This window comes from Kogia breviceps, chromosome 2, assembly GCF_026419965.1.
Source record: "Kogia breviceps isolate mKogBre1 chromosome 2, mKogBre1 haplotype 1, whole genome shotgun sequence".
Taxonomy (NCBI): Eukaryota; Metazoa; Chordata; class Mammalia; order Artiodactyla; family Physeteridae; genus Kogia; species Kogia breviceps.
In genome coordinates, this window is record NC_081311.1 from 126,249,396 (window position 1) to 126,267,983 (window position 18,588).

The 18,588-nt window shown below is 33.1% G+C and overlaps 1 non-coding gene across 1 annotated transcript; it reads left to right on the forward strand.

The window, feature by feature from the left end:
• The first annotated feature begins 5,723 nt into the window (after positions 1-5,723).
• On the forward strand, positions 5,724-5,859 carry LOC131751697 (small nucleolar RNA SNORA70). The gene has a single exon (XR_009334264.1). It is a non-coding gene; the product is annotated as a small nucleolar RNA SNORA70 (small nucleolar RNA).
• Positions 5,860-18,588: the final 12,729 nt, after the last annotated feature.

Sequence of the window (18,588 nt, forward strand, 5' to 3'; positions counted from 1 at the left end):
ATACCTGGTACAAATAGTCAATTTTTCATTGGGAAAAGAAAAGTCATTAGGAAGATAATGTTACTTAAGGTTCGTTTTGCATTGAGGATATTTGACACTATTCACCAGAGATAAACAGATGCATGTAATTTACATATGAAAACCTATCAGATAATGCAAAAATTTGTATGTGAAATGCTTCATTCACTGAATTAGCTTGTGATAATCTCTTATTATATGAAAAAGAAAATGATTACTAAAAATGTCTAAATAAATATTAATGTGGTTATATTGTTTTTAAATAAATAAAATATTTTGAGAGAACAATATGCAGAGAGAATCATTTAAAGGTACAGTTGCTATTTTAGCTTTTATTTATCTGAAGAGCCAATAAAGAAGACTTACAAAATTAAGTCTGGTGATGAGCTGAAAATATGATTTTAAAGCTTCCTCTCTTGTTGCACCAATTTAAATGATGGAAGAGAAGGAAAAATGATAAAAAATTAGCATGATAAACCTTTCATATCTTGACAGAATTAAAGCAATTGTGAATATGGCCAACTTTTGAATATATTGTTCCTTCTCCATTGAAGTCAGAACGGGACCAAGGATGTGGTAAACCATGTTTCTCTCTTAAACACTTTTTCCCATTTTCTCTTAAGTAGAAAACATTTTAAAGTGTTTAAAAAAATCAGGCACTGTGAAAACTGAAAAGGTTTTGAACACAACATTTAGATCACAACCCATTCTTACAAAAAAAAAAGGAAATTTTGCCAATATTATATCACTGACCATGTTCTTAATGGAAAGGGGTCACCACCCTCGAGCAATCTACAGTCCACTTGGGTCACGAGCAAAGACATGGGGGACCAAATTAGAACCATAAATGGAAATCATTTTGTACTATTGTTTGTGATAAACTGTCCATATACTTTTTTAGAGATGCTTACCAAAAGATGTTTGGGTGAAAGATAATCTCTGGGATTTGCTTTACATACCTCAGGAAAGAGAAAAGTAAGAGCAAGAGAGCCAGAGCTGGAGAAGAGGTTAGATAATCAAGTCAGCAAAATCTTGATAAGGGTTGAATCTGGTGATGGGTAAAAGGGGATTCATTTACTCTTCTCTATGCTTCTGTGATGTTTGAAACTTTCACATACCAAAATATATGTTTAAAGACTATATTAAGTCATCTGTCAAATATACTAAAGTGTAGTGAGTATATTTCTTGGGTTATTTTAAAGGAAAATATTGGTCATTCGCCTTCCATAAATATCCCTCAAGAAGTCAAGTTCATAACTTTTAGTGTGCCATATATTTTTATGATGGTCAATAAATTAGTAATGTGATGAAAGGACTGTCTTTTTTCTCAAATCAACATTATCCTATCCTGCCAGTCTCCACCCACCTCCCCAGTAAAAATGGGTTCTAATAATGTGTAAATTAGCTAGGTTCCTACCTTGTTCTTATTTTAATACTGCTTTGTCAATATATGTGGGTTAGAGAGGAGGAAGTTATATTCACACATATATTGATATATGAGACTGACTTTTCTTTAGACAACCTCTTTATATATTAAAAGATGCTTTCTTTCTATGTTGGCTAGCAAAGATATTCTTTCCTCTTTATTTGCTAGACATATATGTATATATTTCAAATTGTTAATGATTTTGATTTGGATCATAGCCAAATTTGTCATATCTGTCGTATTAGTAGTATTATTATGTGTGAAAGTACTATTTCAATTGGAAGATATCAACTCTAAGATTACTTTCCCAATCTTTACCTCTTCTCTGACTACAACTAGGTTATAGAAAAGTCAGTAATATCTCTTGGTTCCTAAATATTGACTCCTGTAAAATATCATTAATCTGTACTAATTGGAGGAAGCTTAGTTTTAATTAAAGAAAAAAAGTCTGAAAATATATTATTTCAGAAAGGAATAGAGTTCCATTATTTCAAGTACCTACATTAACTCACATTAAACTAACAAAGTGTTATCCAATACACATCCTTGACTTGATTTAATGGTTTGTAATTAACATATCAATTGTGTGGAAATGGTTCCTTCTAAAGTACTTGAGGGTGCTTAGAAAGTTTGTTCTACTAAGTATTTTGAAGGATCCTCTTGTAATCTTATTTACATTATTAATTTACTTCTATAAAAAGAAATAAATTAATCAATGCAAAAATAACATTCCTGTCAGCCTCTGGTCAAATAATGAATTCTGAATTAGTGAAACACAATTATTAAATTTTTTTCTCCACCATTAACAAGCTAATTATAATCTCACTGTTTTGCTAAAAAGTTTAATGTATTTTTCTCCATTCGTAAAGGTAATTCTATTGATTGGAAGAAGTGCCTTCTGATTTGATGTTCTTTCCCATTATATATAGAGTAGGGTTTCCTTGCAACCAACAACACATTATTTGAGAGATGGTTAGTAGTCATATAAGATATATATATATATATATATATATATATATATATATATATATATAAAAGACACCCATGATCTTGAAGAAGAGAAAGCCATATTTGGATTCTGCTTGCAATGGATTTGTATTAATACCTAGTACAGTGCCTGGCATATTAAAGCAATACATTTATATTGACTAAATAATTGATGTTTAGCTTTTGGACCAGTAAAAAAACCACAATTCATTTTCCATCATGCTTGTACAAGCTAATCCTGCTTTCAATGTAGTCTTTATTTTCACTTCATTTTCTACTTCATTCTATTTTTATGTGAAAAACTCAAATATTTTTCAAATATGAGTTAGAAGGCAGCCCAATCTCAACAAGAGAGAGAAAGAGAAAGTAAAATTAGATTTCAACTTTGGAAGGAAGGTCTTGGTTTATGTCTGTTCTCCTTTGTAGTAAGGCAGGGTTAACTTAATTATTTATGAGCCTTTCTTAATAAGCATCTAACCTCAATATTGGCTTTTCAATAATGACAGACACTATTACCATAAGAGTTACATATTCTTTAGGTTTATATCCTTCATTGTTTAGAGATTTTCTTAATTTTTGCATGTCTTTCCTAGTTTATATTTTCTATTCTGTCTTTGTCTTGTTTTTTATCATTTAATTATATATATATATTTGTAAATATCTATCATATTTCCTTTTGGTATGTTCATTTGACTGAACATGCCTTCTTCTTTTAACCTTTCCTCATTTTCCAAACCTTTCCTCAAATCTTTCTTATGAACTCTTCAATTTGTTCATCTTCTTTCCCAAATGTGTCACGGCTGTATATACATTTATGTGTATGTGTGATAATGAATGATGCCCTAAGGTATGTACTGTTTTATCTGAGCTTTCATTCTAGTGAATGTGATTATGTGTATTCACTTATTTATTATTCCTTTTAATTTCCTGTATTTTTCCTTGACTTATTCTGAATTTTTTTCCTCTTTGAAACATTTACACTTAGGTTAACAAATTTACTTATGGAAATATTGATGAATAAATAAATGTGTGAAGTGAAGTGGATCCAAAGTTTATGTCATTTTTGCTCTTATGACCTTCTTAAAAGTAGGAAACATTAATTTTGGACAAAATACCTGTATGTGGACTTTTTCCTTTTTTTTGAATTTATATGTTAATAACTGGTAGAATTAGATGATCCTTATTTAGCTCTTTATACCTATAAAGCAGTTCTCAGCACTTTTTAATAATTCATTGAATGTTTTGCTGCAGGGCTGCTGTGTTCTCAAAATTATATAAATCATATGATTGAGAGGAGATGCAAGAATTTACAGTTTTTCTAAGGGAATTTCATATGCATATTGTGTAACACAAAGGTGTCATGAAAATATAAGATCAACATTTTCACTGAGTATATAGTTAACTCAAAGAAAGGTAAAAAATTAAATATCTATGTACATTGTACTTTTTGCATTTATTTTGATTGCACACATCTGAGAATCAAGTTTGAGGCAAGAAATGTACTTTAACCAAAACAAAATGTTCTGATTAAAGTCAAAAATAAAATAAAATAAAATAAAGTCAATGGGGGACAGTAGAGTTACAATTGATACCTAGGTCTATCTTAACACCTCTCCCCACAAAGAAGAAAAAAGAAAGCATTGATTTTTCAGAATACGCTACTTCTTTTCTGGGATGTATTGAAAAATCTGAAATATCTTTCTCTAAGAAATATTGACTTTCTGAAAATTAAGACAATATACAACAATCTTTCCAACTGATATATCCTAGGGAATCCTCAAATTAATACCATAATGAACAAGTTACCCTTTAAATCAGTTTATAATCTTGGATGCCTATACATTCTGATGACGATATATTCATGTTGGAAAACATGATTCTACAAAAAAGCAAGCTGTTTTCTATCTTCAAGTGTTTGCTTAAATTCAGATTTTATAAACTGAATTCCCCAAAATGATCTTTTTATCCATCTGTATTATAATAATTAATACATACCTAGCATCAGAATATTTTATCAAGCAAGAGTTGTGTTAAAGTATAAATGTTCAGAAAGATAAAACCACAATTTTCGTATAAATATAAAATTAACACAACTTAAAAATAAAGTCAACTCTAATTAATAAAGGAACTACTAAACTCTTAAAGGCAATTCAAAGATTTTCAAGATAATGTCTCTATTATATATTTCCACACATAATACATACTAATATAATATATAGTACATACATATATATAATCATAAATGCTTAAGTGAATTTGCTAAAAATTTAACACTTTTTAACATTTTAAGGTTCTATTAAATATATTGTTTCAAGTCATAATTTCTACAAGGTAGAAATCAATTGTATCTCTACTGAACAAAATTTATTTGCATTTCTATGGACAAAAATTACTTGGGTTACTATCAGTTTTCTACATCTTAATTTGTAGAGATAGTCCCATCGAGTTACAAATTAACCTAGTCAACAGAAAGGTGATCTAATGTATGCATCCCTGTAGAATCATAGAATACCCAGAGAACTCAGTAGATAACACTAAGTGCTCCACCAAAATGACATCTAGTACCTTTGATTTTTCTCTTATTTTGCCTACTTTCCTGGCAGTTGTAATATACATAATCAAACTGTGCAAAATAATTTAGAGTTTAATGATCCCTAACCACCTCACCCTTCATACATTTTTTCATTTGAAGGGTAAGTAGTTTAGCATAAAAATCTCAGGGCCAGAAATATTTTATAAAATTCTATCCATTTCATTGTTTGTTTTCAATTTCCCTTATCTTCTTTGCTGTTCTCACAATATAACCATGTTAATCAAACTATTCCTTACAGATTTCTATTGAGTTTCATAAAATATGTCTTGATATGTTTATCCACTTCTCCACGTAGTGAACGATATTTTTGAATTATGATTTGCTTCTTTGCTGAACCAGTTGGTAGCATCATTTTGAAAATCCTAGCAAGCTGAAATATCAAACCTTCCAATCAGTCATCTTAAGCTATCAATTAAATGTTCTCTGGGATAAGGCATTCAGTCAATTACCGAAAATGTATCCCATAAATGTATGTATCATTATTATATTTTTTCCATATTACTGACCACTTTTTCTCCTCTCACTATCCTCACTGCATTTAATTCCCAAAATTGTGCCCTCTGCTCATCTCTTTTTATGACTGGGAAATTGATCCAAAGTAAGGGCTTAAATATGGATAAATCCAACCTTTATCTCCTTCTCTGGTTTATGCTCCAATCTCATTTTCCTACTTTCTTTACAACAAAACAAGTTTCTTTGTTGCAGCCAATTAAGCCAACCACGGTCTTTTCCCCGTGGGGGGCCTAGCATGCAATGGCTGCAAACAGCAGCCTCCTCGGTAGTGTGTGCAGCCTGTTGCCGGTACGGGATGCCCTAAGGGACCTTGGAGACAGCCCTTTCCAGTGGACATTCATGACTGGCATGCTGTCATGGTAAGCTCCAGGTAGGTATGTGCAGTGCCTTTGGAAATCCCCAGAACACAGTAGCCAGAGTCCACTTTGGCCAAGTCATAATGCCCAAAGGCACCAAGGTGCAGAACAAGAAGCATGTGACTGAGGCCCTCTACAAGGCCAAGTTCAAGTTCCCCGGCCACCAGGAGATGCACATCTCCAAGAACTGGGGATTTACTAAGTTCAATGTGAATGAATTTGAAAACATGGTGGCAGAAGATCAGCTCATCCCAGATACCTGTGGGGTCAAATACATCCCTAATTGTGGTCCCCTGGACAAATGACAGGCCCTGCACTCATGAGAGCCTTGGTGCTGTCCCCTTCTTACTCATGCCCACCAATGAATCCTACTTTCCTGTCAAAAACCAAAAACAAACAAAAAAACAACAGGCAAACAAAAAAACCCAAGTCTCTTAGAACCTTAGGATCTTAGAGTTGAATAAAACTAGATGAAAATTAGCCCAAACTCTCAACAAATGACAATTCCTAACAGTGGTTGTGGTAGACAGAATAATGCTCCCTCCCCTGAAAAAAATAAAACGTTCACTTCCTAATCTCCAGAACCTTTGAATATGTTACCTTATGGGACAAAATGGACATTGCAGATGTGATTAAATTAAGGATATTGAGATGGGTAGATTATCAGGTGGTCCCAATGTAATCACAAGAATCTCGATAAGAGAGAGGTGAGAAAGTCAGAAAAGACCGAGATAGAGGTGTACATATCTGGGGGAAGGGGAGTGCTGTGTGTGTGTGTGTGTATGTGTGTGTGTGTGTGTGTGTGTGTGTGTGTGTGTGCTGGAGAGAGGCGGGGAGAGAGAGAGAGATTTAAAAGTGCTACCCTACTGATACTGAAGATGGAAGAAGGACATAGCTTAGGGAATGTAAAGGGCCTCTAGAAACTGGAAAAGGCAAGGAAACAGCTTCTCCTCTTAGAGTCTCCAGTCTCCAGAAAGAATGCAGCCTTACCAACAGTGTCTGGTTAATCCACTAAGTTTGTGGTAATTTGTTAGAGCAGCAATAGGAAACTAATATTATGGCCAAAAATTTGAACCCTTATAGAATCAGGGAAATTATCATTTTCTAAATTTGCATTTTTCCACCATTGAAAGTTTAAATGTTCAGGAAATTTAACTTGAGTTGAATTCTAACCTAGATAGCTACCTGTTACCTCAGATGGCAGCTCTCTATGTGGTCTCGTTGACTTCATTCCTAAGGCGTGTGTCATTTCACAGTGTGGTCATTTTGTATGTGTTACGATCATTTTCTCAGTCTTCCAGTTAAAACCAAAATGAAACAAAAGTTTATTGCCATGTTTGTTACTTTTGGGGGGTAAAAATCTGTCATCATGCTATATATGTCAGATTTTTCTTTCTTCTTCATTTCCATCTCTACCAGGCTGGTACAAGCCTCTCCCTCAGGTTATGATGATTGCAATGGTCTCTGAACTCTGAATTCTGAACTCTTCTTCATGTCTCCAGTCTGAGGTCTTCTCAATTCAGCCTATATGCTGATGCCAGTAAAATCTTCCTAAATAACTAATTTCAAGTCATTCCCTGGCTTAGGAGCCTGTTTTCCACTATTGCTCATCAGTTATCAAGCTTTTATACCTAAATCTCAGATTCCTTTATAATGTCCTTCAGCAGAGCTGGCTTCATGGGCCCGTGGCCTGTGCTGCACTCAGGGCTATGTACGTAGAAAGGCCTGATTCTTGCTTAAGACACTGCTATCACTATCCCAAAATACTTAAAAATTTTTGAACGCCCACCATTTTCATTATGTATTGGAAATTATGTATAGTAGAGCAAATTATGTAGCTTGTTCTGTCCCTGAGCTTATCTACATTTTATTTTGTGATCTCATTCTTTCTCAGTATAGCCTTGTTTCTGGAAGGCAGATATTACTCTTTTGTCCCTTGAATTTACCATCTTTGGCCAACTCCTTTTTCTTAACAGTTGCTATTTCTTTTTCTTGGAATGCCCTTTCTCTTTCATTTCATGCTTCTAGGCCCAGCTCAGGCACTGTGATTGGGCCCAAGAATACTGCATTGTACATAGTCTGTGTTCCTTAAATGTCATTTCTCCTTCTAGCTCCATGCCTTCTTCCTTTCCTTACTGGCAACTTTGTCAATGAAATCTTATCCACTTCTTCAGTTCTCACTAATACCTCTTTTCTGAAATTAATTTGCACTTTACTGTTTCATAATTACTCCATGTACTGTAGCATTTTCTCCTGATCTGTGTCATAACTGTGTAAGAACAATAAACTTATCTTGCCCTATTGTGCATCTACCCTGGAATAAGGATAGTAGTGGATGTATACAAATAATATATATTTGCTAATGCATTAATCATCTACCAACAGTTTTCCTGTCACTGAACATCCTAAGAATATGGGAAGCTGCTTGAAAACCTTTCTGCTTATATGGAGGTTAAGTTAGTTCCATAAAGGTCACTTACACTGTTACTCCCAGGAAGTTAATATTATTTCCTAATTTCTCCCACATTAAAAAGACTAAATGGAGATCCATTTTTTTTGAGCAAGTATCATTGAAACACTTTAACTTGAAGCCATAATATCCTGGAATTTTCTTCTTATAATTTATTTTTGGAATATTAGGAATTACATCTATCTGATTGCTAAATATAACAAAGTGAATTATAAGTTTATATAAAAATTTATATATAGTATATGTACATATATGTATGTACATACTGCATATCTTTACCTATGGCAACAGAAAGTAGGGTTGGAGAGCTTTGGTTTTTTTCCCCCACATTTCCTATAATTTCTAATAATACTTCCCCTCATGGAGAGCACTGTATGTGTGAAGTGAAATATTTTCATCTGTAATTTGACCTCTATTGTAGTCATAATAGTGGAAGATCACTCATTAAAGGGAGAATCAAACTTGAGAAGCTTGGCCTTGGACAGAACTTACTTTCTAAAATAATGGCTATAGAAAAGAAAGGCTGAAGGGTAACAAGATGGAGAACACTGAGGGATTTTCAATTATCTTTGGTGAATAGATTTTTCTTCTGATGCTAACCATTCCTATTGTAAAAGACCTGGCCATGTAAGTGAGATAGAGGAAAAGGGCAGGCTAGGCCATTTGGAACATAGGAAATGAATATAAAGGGTCACAAAAGCTCAGGATGGCAAAACTAAAAAGAAAATGTTGTTCTGATACTTAAAACACTTCTATGCTTTAAAGAACTTTCTAATGTTATTGTTTGAAAGAAGCATCAATAGCTTATACAAATATGTTCTCTTATGCATTCAGTTTTTCTTATTTTGAAAGCATATAGTTAAATTGGTGTTAGAGTCAACTTGGTGGATTTACTTATGGTGAGTCTATGCACTTTCTGTGTGGTTTGGTCATCCTTTAATTTTTAACCCAACCATTAAAAATGGCCTTTTATTCATTGTCATATTGATTTAGGCAATAATCAACTGTTAAAGATTTCCTAGAAAAGTCATCATATCATTAAAAATCCAGCAGTCTACAAAGCTGGAAGTTTGTCCTGATTTTCAGGCAGACTCATCATCTAAAGAAATGAGAATCAGAAACTGGGTCAAACAAGTGTTTAGTCTTTCAGGAGCCTAATTCTTTTAATATAGTTGTTAAATTTTTAAAATAGGAAAGCTTTTGAATTTGTATATTAATTTCATATCCAGACATTTTGGTAAATTATCTTTTTGTATGTAGTGGAAGCAATCTCTGATTTTAGTTTGCAGCAATAACCCTAAAACTGTTCAAAGAGAAAGTCTTTCAGCATGGACATTTCATTCTCTGTTTTGAAATAAGAACTTTTATATTTGAGATTCTTCTCTTTGAGCTATCCAATACCATCCCAAGTAACTCTCTGAAAGCACAATGTCAACATTCTTTATTCATTTAAAATTTTTTTATGGTAGTGCTCCCTGGTTACCTATAATTTTACTCTTAGTTGGTACATGGCCTAAATAAAGAATCACAAGCTCCATTGTTATCTCTTTGACGCTACATACCAAGGACTCTTAAATTTTTAACATCTCAATTCCTTTCAGCTACCTCAGATTTTAAACCAACATCAAAAACCTGCACATTTCCCTGAAGTTCTCGTTCCTAGACCCAGCTCCCTGACGCCTTTTTACTGAAACAGGGTGATTTGCCAATTAAAAAATATCAACTTAAATGAGTATAACTACTACTATTACAGTGAAGAAATAAAGCATTTGCATCATTCCATAAACTTTCCTCTTGCACCACTGCAGTCATTAACCTTTTCCTACTCCATGGCCTCTGACAAATGCTGATTTGCTTACTATCACAGTAGATTTGCATTTTCTAAAAATGCATATGAAAGGTGTAGGGGATGAAAAATAATTTTCCCTCTGTTCTTCTGAGTTCTTAGCTGAGATTCCTGTAATAAAACACAGATTAAAAAGAGAAAAGCCAAAACTTAATAACATATATACCTTATATATGCATGAGAGATAACCAGGGAAAAAATGAGTAACTCAGAGAGGTGACTTTAGAATTCAGACTTATTTACCATTTTAACAGGGACGTGCAAGGAGGAATGTAAGTCTCTTAGGGGAAGGTAAATAATTTTTAGGACAGATGAATGGGCCTTTAGAAGAATAGATGGAAGATATGGTAGTTAATCACAAAGTTTGTCTGAGTGTGATGTCAATGTCTAGACTCTCCTTTGATAAAAGTCAATCTTCTGTGGTTTAATGAAATTCCTAAGAAATGGATTTATTGATAGTTGAGTTCCTTTCGGGGATCTGAATTTAGGCAGATAAGGGGAGGTCAAAGAGAGCCTCTTCCTGCATTTGCTGCTTTTCAAGTGCTTACAGCTCAAAATAAACAATATATTGAAGTGGCATATTTTGAATGGCATGTCCTGAATTTCTACAGTCATTATTTTGGGACGGCATATTCTACTACCCTTCAAATGACTCACAGTAAGTATGCTTTTGTATCTGGTTTCTTTCATTTAGCATAATTCTGTTAAGATCCATTCATGTGCTTGCATATATCAGCAGTCCTTTTATTTTAATTGCTGAGTAGTATTTCATTGTATGCATGTACCACAATTTGTTTATCTAATTTAATTCAGACTTGGGATTTTTCTAGTTCTTTTGCTATTATGAATGAAACTGTTAGGAACATTAGAGTAATAGTATTTTTGTGAGAATGTGCTTTCGTTTCTCCTGGAGAAATATTTAAAAATTGGATCCTGGATTGTAAATTGATTAAATTAATATTTTTACCTATATAACATATGATATTTTTACCTATACTAATTATCAAAGATTCTATGTTATTTTGCACTCTCACCAACAATATATGTGGGTTCTATTTGTTTGATATTTTAAAATACTTAGTATTTTTGGTTTTTAATTTTAGATATTCAACTATATACTAATGATATCTCATTGTGGTTTTAGTTTGCATTTCTTAATAATAAATGATATTGAAAAACATTCATGTGCTCATTAGTCACCTTTATATCTTCTTTAATGAAGTATCAGTTCAATGATTTGTTAGTCTGAATATTGAGTAGCAAGCACTATTATTTCTTTTTCTTATCTTGTTCCAGTGGCTAGGACACATTGTATAGACGTGGGATGAAAAGAAATCTGTACCTTGTTTCTGATATTAAGAGGAAATCATTTGATATTTTACCATTAGTTACAATGTTAGGTTTAAGTTTTTTATAGATATCCTTTATAACTTTGAAGGAGTCAAATTGCCTTCTAATGTTAAGTTTCTGATATGTTTTTGTATTATGTTGAATTTTGTCAAATGACTTTTTGCATCTATTTAAATGATTTTATTAACTTTCTATTTTAGTTTTTTAATATAACTTGAATTAAATTGATAAATTTTCAAGTGTTAAATCAACTTTTCATTCTTGTGATAAATCCCACTTATTACTCTACTTTATTTTTGTATATTACTGTACATGTTTTCAAATGTCTGCTTATGGATTTTTTCATCTGGATTCATGAAGGATTTTGATCAGTAGTTTTACTTTTGAGTAATGTCTTTGATTCTGATAACAGAATAATATTGGTCTTCTACAATGGTTGGAATATGTTCCTTCTTTTTTCTGGAAGAGATTGTGGGGATTCGTTATTTTTTCTTCCCTTAAAGTTTTGTAGAATTCACCAGTAAAGACCTCTTGGTCTAAAGATATTTTTGTAGGAAAGTTAACTATAAACTTTCCTAAATAGATGTAGAACTATTCTGGTTATCTACATCTTCTTGAATAAGCTTTAGTAGTTGGAGTCACTTAAGAAATTTGCCCATTTGTCTAACTTTTAAAATTTATTGTTATAAAGTTTTTGACATTATTTTATTATCCTTTTACTATCTTTAGGATCTGTAATGATGTCCCATTGCCTTTTCCTGTTAGTGGTAAACTGTTTATTCTGTTTATGTTTGATTATCCTGGCAAGCAGTTGATTAGTTTCATTTACCTTCTTGAAGAACCAGCTTTTAATTTCATTAATTTTCTCTCCATTTTCTGTGTTTTATTTCTGTTGTTTGTTATTGCCTTACTTCTACCTGTCTGGGGGCTTAATTTGTTCTTGTTCTAATTTCTTTAGGTGGAAGCTTATATGGTATGTAACTTCAGATATTCTGATTTTTATCTCTAGTAGTTTGTTTTTGGACTATTTATATATTCGTTGCTTTCCTCATCATATCAATATTAATGATTTCCTCTAACTTTGTGAAAGCTACCTGTGGTACTCTGGACTGGATCTTGCAACAGAAAGAGGACCTTAACAGAAAAACTGGTGAAACCCAAATAAAGTCTGAATGGTAGTTAATAGTAATGTAAAAATGTCAGTTTCTTAGTTTTTACAAATGTGCTATGGTAATGTAAACTGGTAAAAATGGGGGAACTGAATGGGAGATATACAGAGAACTCTGCACTATGTTTGCAACTTGTCTGTAAATTTAAAATTGTTCAAAATAAAAAAAATATATTAAAAAACTTTCATTGACTTCAATCTAGTTTTTTTGTTGTTTGTTTTCACCCTATTTCTTTACCCACACTCTCAGCAAAAAGTCTCAGTTGATGAGAAATGTCACTATTTCCCACCTTTCTCTTACATATACTCTGATATGGCTTCCATGCTCCCTAATTCATCAAAATTCTTCTTATCAAGATGGTCAATCACATCTCAATGCTAATATAGAGGTGAGGTACCTGGTATAGAGAACAAGCTCAATAAAGAGAGTTTTGGTGTAATAAATAACATTTACACAAGATATTAATTCTACTTAAACAATACTTGTAGTAGTAGACTATGTTATAGTAGTAAATAGGTCTCAACTCTATGGACTTAAGATAATAAAGACATATCTCACATAAAATTTGATGTGGATCAGGTAACCCTTTACAACTTGAAGCTAGAGGATCTAGAAAAATAGTCCCAATTGTTGTATCAGGGCTAGGGAGAGTCATAGAATTGTGCTTTATAGTTTTCAAGTCCAGGCTTGAAGTTCCTACATCATGTGTATTCATATTCCATTGGCCATTCCTGAATCACACATACACAATCTAACTTAAAGTAGGACTGGACAATGTAGTCATCTGTGTGCCCAGAAAGAGGAAATGATTTGATTAATATGTAATATTATCTCTGTCAAAATGTAAAATTTCTGAGATAAAGTTGGAAAGCCAACCATGCCTAGGTAATAACCAATTGCATGACTGATTGACTCATTGATAGTTGATCAACAAATTTGGCAGAAATTTACAATTTTCTTCCAATGTCCATTCCTTTCTTCTTCCACAATAATAGAAAGCCATTTTTTTTAGTAATCATATGGTTACTCTGAGAAAAGACTATATCATTAGCTTTCTTTGCAACCTTATGTGGTCCTATAGCACTAGGTTATAACGAGAAATGCTCTGTACATCAACTGAGAAGTGGCTTTAATGGAAGGTCATGTGCCTTTATTTCCTACTTACATTTGGCCATGATTTTTAAAATATGGCCAAGTCTCTAGCAACTACACTGGATCATTAGATGACATTGGGAATGGAAGCCAAACATGGTAAAGGCATAAGAGATAAGAAGGCTTATTCCTTGACAGCATGTAGCATCTTTCCATCTCTAGTATTTTCTCCCTTGACTCTCTGAATAAGGAAAAAATAATTTCTATCTTACTAAGTCAAATTTAATTTTTTTCTTCAGTTACTTTCAGACAAACTTAATCATGAAAGATACAGCAAGCAATCAATTGATTTAAAAAGATTAACTATGCCTATATATAGACTTATATGTTCTAACTTAGGATTTTCAGGTCTCTCATTCATTTACATTCATTGTCATTAAATTTTGCATCAGACCAGAGTGTGATCTCTGGGCTCAAATTGTCTCAATTAGATGATAGATTTACTACTAGCTAGAAGACTGGCAATGGGAAAGTTTTGTAGTATTTTAAAGTTTATCTTACATTTCTTTAAATAGTAGTATTTTAATCCACATAATAGGTTTTTACTTTTTCTTAAATTAATTTTTATTGGAGTATGGTCGCTTCATAATGTTGGGTTAGCCTCCACTGCACAACAAAATGAATCAGCCATACACATACAGATATCCTCTCCCTTTTGGATTTCCCACCCATTTAGGTTACCACAAGGCACTAGGTGAGTCCCCTGTGCTATACAGCATGTTCCCATCAGTTGTCCATTTTATACATAGTATCAATAATGTATATGTGTCAATCCCAGTCTCCCAATTCCTGCCAACCCCCCACTTTTGGTATCCATACATTTGTACTCTATGTCTGTGTCTCTATTTCTGCTTTGCAACTAAGATCTTCTATTCCAGGTGTCCCCAACTCCCAGGCCGTGGACTGGTTAGGAACCGGCCCCACAGCAGGAGGTGAGCGGCAGTCAAGCGAGGGAAGCTTCACGTGCCGCTCCCAATCACTCGCATTACCTCCTGAACCATGCCCCCACCCCTGCCCGATCCATGGAAAAATTGTCTTCCACAAAACCAGTCCCTGGTTCCAAAAAGGTTGGGGACCACTGATCTATACCATTTTTTCTAAATTCCACATATATGCGATATTATACGATATTTGCTTTCTCTTTCTGACTTACTTCACTCTGTATGACACTTTTTAGGGCCATAATAGGCTTTTAGAATGATTAAATAATTCAATGCCTTTAAGGTGCTAGCCAGACTTAACAGCACAGAGAAAGTAGTCCTAAAATGATATTTCTTTTACAACAAGTGAAGCAATGGCACTGCCTGTTTAGATTCCTTCATTGATTTAAACCAAAGTTATATTCAGATAATAATATATTAATATGGAAAAATTAACAGAGTCTTTTTTTTTGGCTTGGATAAATTTACTAATTTTATGAGGCCATCCAATGCTACTAAGTTAGTAGTATTTATGCTATTATCCTTAGAAGTTTGAGTAATACATGGTGGTGCATTCCTTTATATCTCAAAATAAGAAAAGTATGCACAATATCAAAGATGACAAATCAAAAACAATTAGGTTTAAAATTAGATTCGTAATAGAAAAATCTGATCCCTGGAAAAAACTTGTCCCGCTGCGTGTGTGTGTGTGTGTGTGTGTGTGTGTGTGTGTGTATGATATCATACATACCAGTTCTTCTCAAAGTGCGGTCCCTAGACCAGCAGCATACACAACATCTGGGAACTTGTTAGAAATGCAAATTCTCTGGCACAACCCCAGACTTACTGAAAGAGAAATCTGTGTTTTAAAAATCTTAATGATTTTAGTGCAGGCTAAAGTTTGAGAACCACGGATGTCTATCTTTAGCTAAAATACTAAGGTTAACAAAAGATTTCAGTTTATACAGTCACCAAGCGAATTGGTGATCTTAATGAGAATTCAACTTGAGTTCCAGCAATATTGGTTTTCCTGCATGAATTTAACCCAGCTAAACAATTTATATTTTATTTATTTGTTTCCTTTATGTCTTCCTTCATTATGTCCTAAATTTATTCAAAATTTTACGTGATAAATTCTTAAGGATACTTTGGTAAAAACATGTTATAAATATCAAATGATTTAAATTACATGCAAACAAATAAATTAAAAAATGATATTACTCTAACACTGATCAAGCTGCTTTGCTTTTCCACTGGTCTTAAGATACACCCTGCATGTGACAACTTGTTAAGATCATCCAAGAACAACTTCTTCATGACTTGATAAAAATTAAAGAGATAATAGAATAGTATAATAAAATACAACAGTGCACATAAGTACAGTATCTAAAACAATAGTCTCTACTTGTTGAGTAACCTAGAATTTAGGTCTGAGAAACCTCTCTGGTCATCAGCTGCCTAACAGGATGTAGCTCAAACAAGGTCCCTTTTAATATATTCCCTTCAGTATATGCTAGAACATATATTATTTCAGAATATAAAATTTACCTCCCATTCAGAATATTAGTTACAGAAAATATTTTCATCATGGCTTTTCCCATTCTTTTTCAAGTGCTCCATAGATCTATGGATATAATTTCAAAGTGTTTGGAAATTTTGATGGAAATATTTAAAACTTGAATAAAGTGGGGCAAGCAATAATAATACATGGCAAAATGTCACTAATATTAATGTAGTTTGTCCAAAATCTTCAAGCGTTAAGCATTTTGATATTCTCTGAAAACTGCTTTTATTTTACTTAAAGCCTCAGAGCAAATTTATTAGTGTTTTCTCTATCACTATTGTATTTAACCTGCGCATCCTGGAATACTTCTCTCTGTGATTATCAAGGAGGTTGCAGGGTGGGAAATGGTGAAGATAAATTATACTTATCAATCACTCCATGACTGGTGGTTTGTTACAGCCTTTATCCCCAAGGCACTGCTTCTTGAATGTAATTAAAGTAAACATCCTGTATCCATAAAGTCAAAGTATTTTACATCAGTTTTTAAATTCAGTTTAAGGAATAATATTAAACATCATTTAAAATAAAAGTTTTAGTATGAGGCAAGTGTTTTAATATTTTGTTTTTAAAACCATGTGAGCTTAGGTATTTAATATAACAAATATATATATATATATAATATGGTAATATCAATTTTGCATAAAAAGCCAAATATGTTTATATCTATATATAGGCATATGCATTCTAAATCCAATCCAACTTTTGATATGGTTAAATGTATTCAAGCTTTTTCAATATTCCGAATTGAATGTATTACATATAGACCTCTATATCATGTAACAATACTCTTTAGTATGTTTGACAATCACTTTTCTAGCTCCATTAATTATTGTTTTCTTACTGTACATCATAGAGGAGATGTGGAAACATGTTAAATAAATTTGTAAAGCACAAACCTGCAAAATATTCCTATTTATCACTGACTATGTGATAACAAAATTATAATCATATATTTAATTAATATTTTATACTGCAGTATCCAAAGTTTGCCATGAAATCAATATAACATATGAAATGCAACCAGGTTAAATAACACCGCATTGCTTTCCTTTTTGCATATGAATAAAACAAATCTGAATTATACAAAATCCAGTAAAAGTTTTCATTCTTTGGAAGAAAGACTCCATATCCTTGGAACTGAGGGTATTACAGTGAAGAACTTAGATAAGGTCCTTACTCTCCTAGTCTATAGGTTCTGGTGTCAGGTGGTGATGGGAGTGGAGGGAGTAAACAATTGATTATTTAAATGGGATAGGTTGAAAATTATAAAGTGCTATGAAGAAAATAAAAGGATAATAAGTAGGGCTTCCCTGGTGGCGCAGTGGTTGAGAGTCCGCCTGCGGATGCAGGGGACACGGGCTCGTGCCCCAGTCCGGGAGGATCCCACGTGCCGCGGAGCGGCTGGGCCCATGAGCCATGGCCACTGGGCCTGCGCGTCCAGAGCCTGTGCTCCGCAACAGGAGAGGCCACAACAGTGAGAGGCCCGTGTAGTGAAAAAAAAAAAAAAAAAAAAAAAAAACCTTTAGATGTTTTTGTCAAGGAAGACTTTTCTGAGGCAGTGAGATGTGATCCGAAACTTGAATAATGAGAAGTTAGCCACACCGATATTTTGTGGAAGAGTATTAGATAGTATATCTAGTATATAGATAGAATATATCTAGTATATAGATAGAAGAATAACAGATAAAAGTCTATGGAACAGGAACAAATATCAATGGAATTAAGAGTAATTTAGATGAAAAATAATTATTATGAGAAAGAGTATAGAGTCAGAGCATTACCTCATATTCAGTATTGGGAACAATAGAAATTGAACTTTTATATAAACTGAAGTTAACCTGAGCTCACTTCTAGCCCTATCCATGACCTTGACAATTATTAGGATAGTGATGGCTTGAAGGGTAAACCAAGTCCCCTGACCAAGGAAAAGCTTCATAGAATGTTTTAACAGTATTTTTACAGCTATGGAACACTCCAGTCATGTAGCACAAACATTTAATATCAAAACCTGGAAAAAGCAAAACTAAACCCAAATAATTAGTCCTGCAGCAGGAAGAATGGGGATTCCTAAAAATATAAAAGGAAGAATTGAATTACGAAAAAAAATGTTAAGAGTTTCATGTTTGGGTCATTAAGGAATTAGATATAGAAGCAAACAAATAAGCAAACAGTGAGATGTTAAGGAAAATAATTCCTCAAAAGTTGGAAATGAGTACCAAAGTTG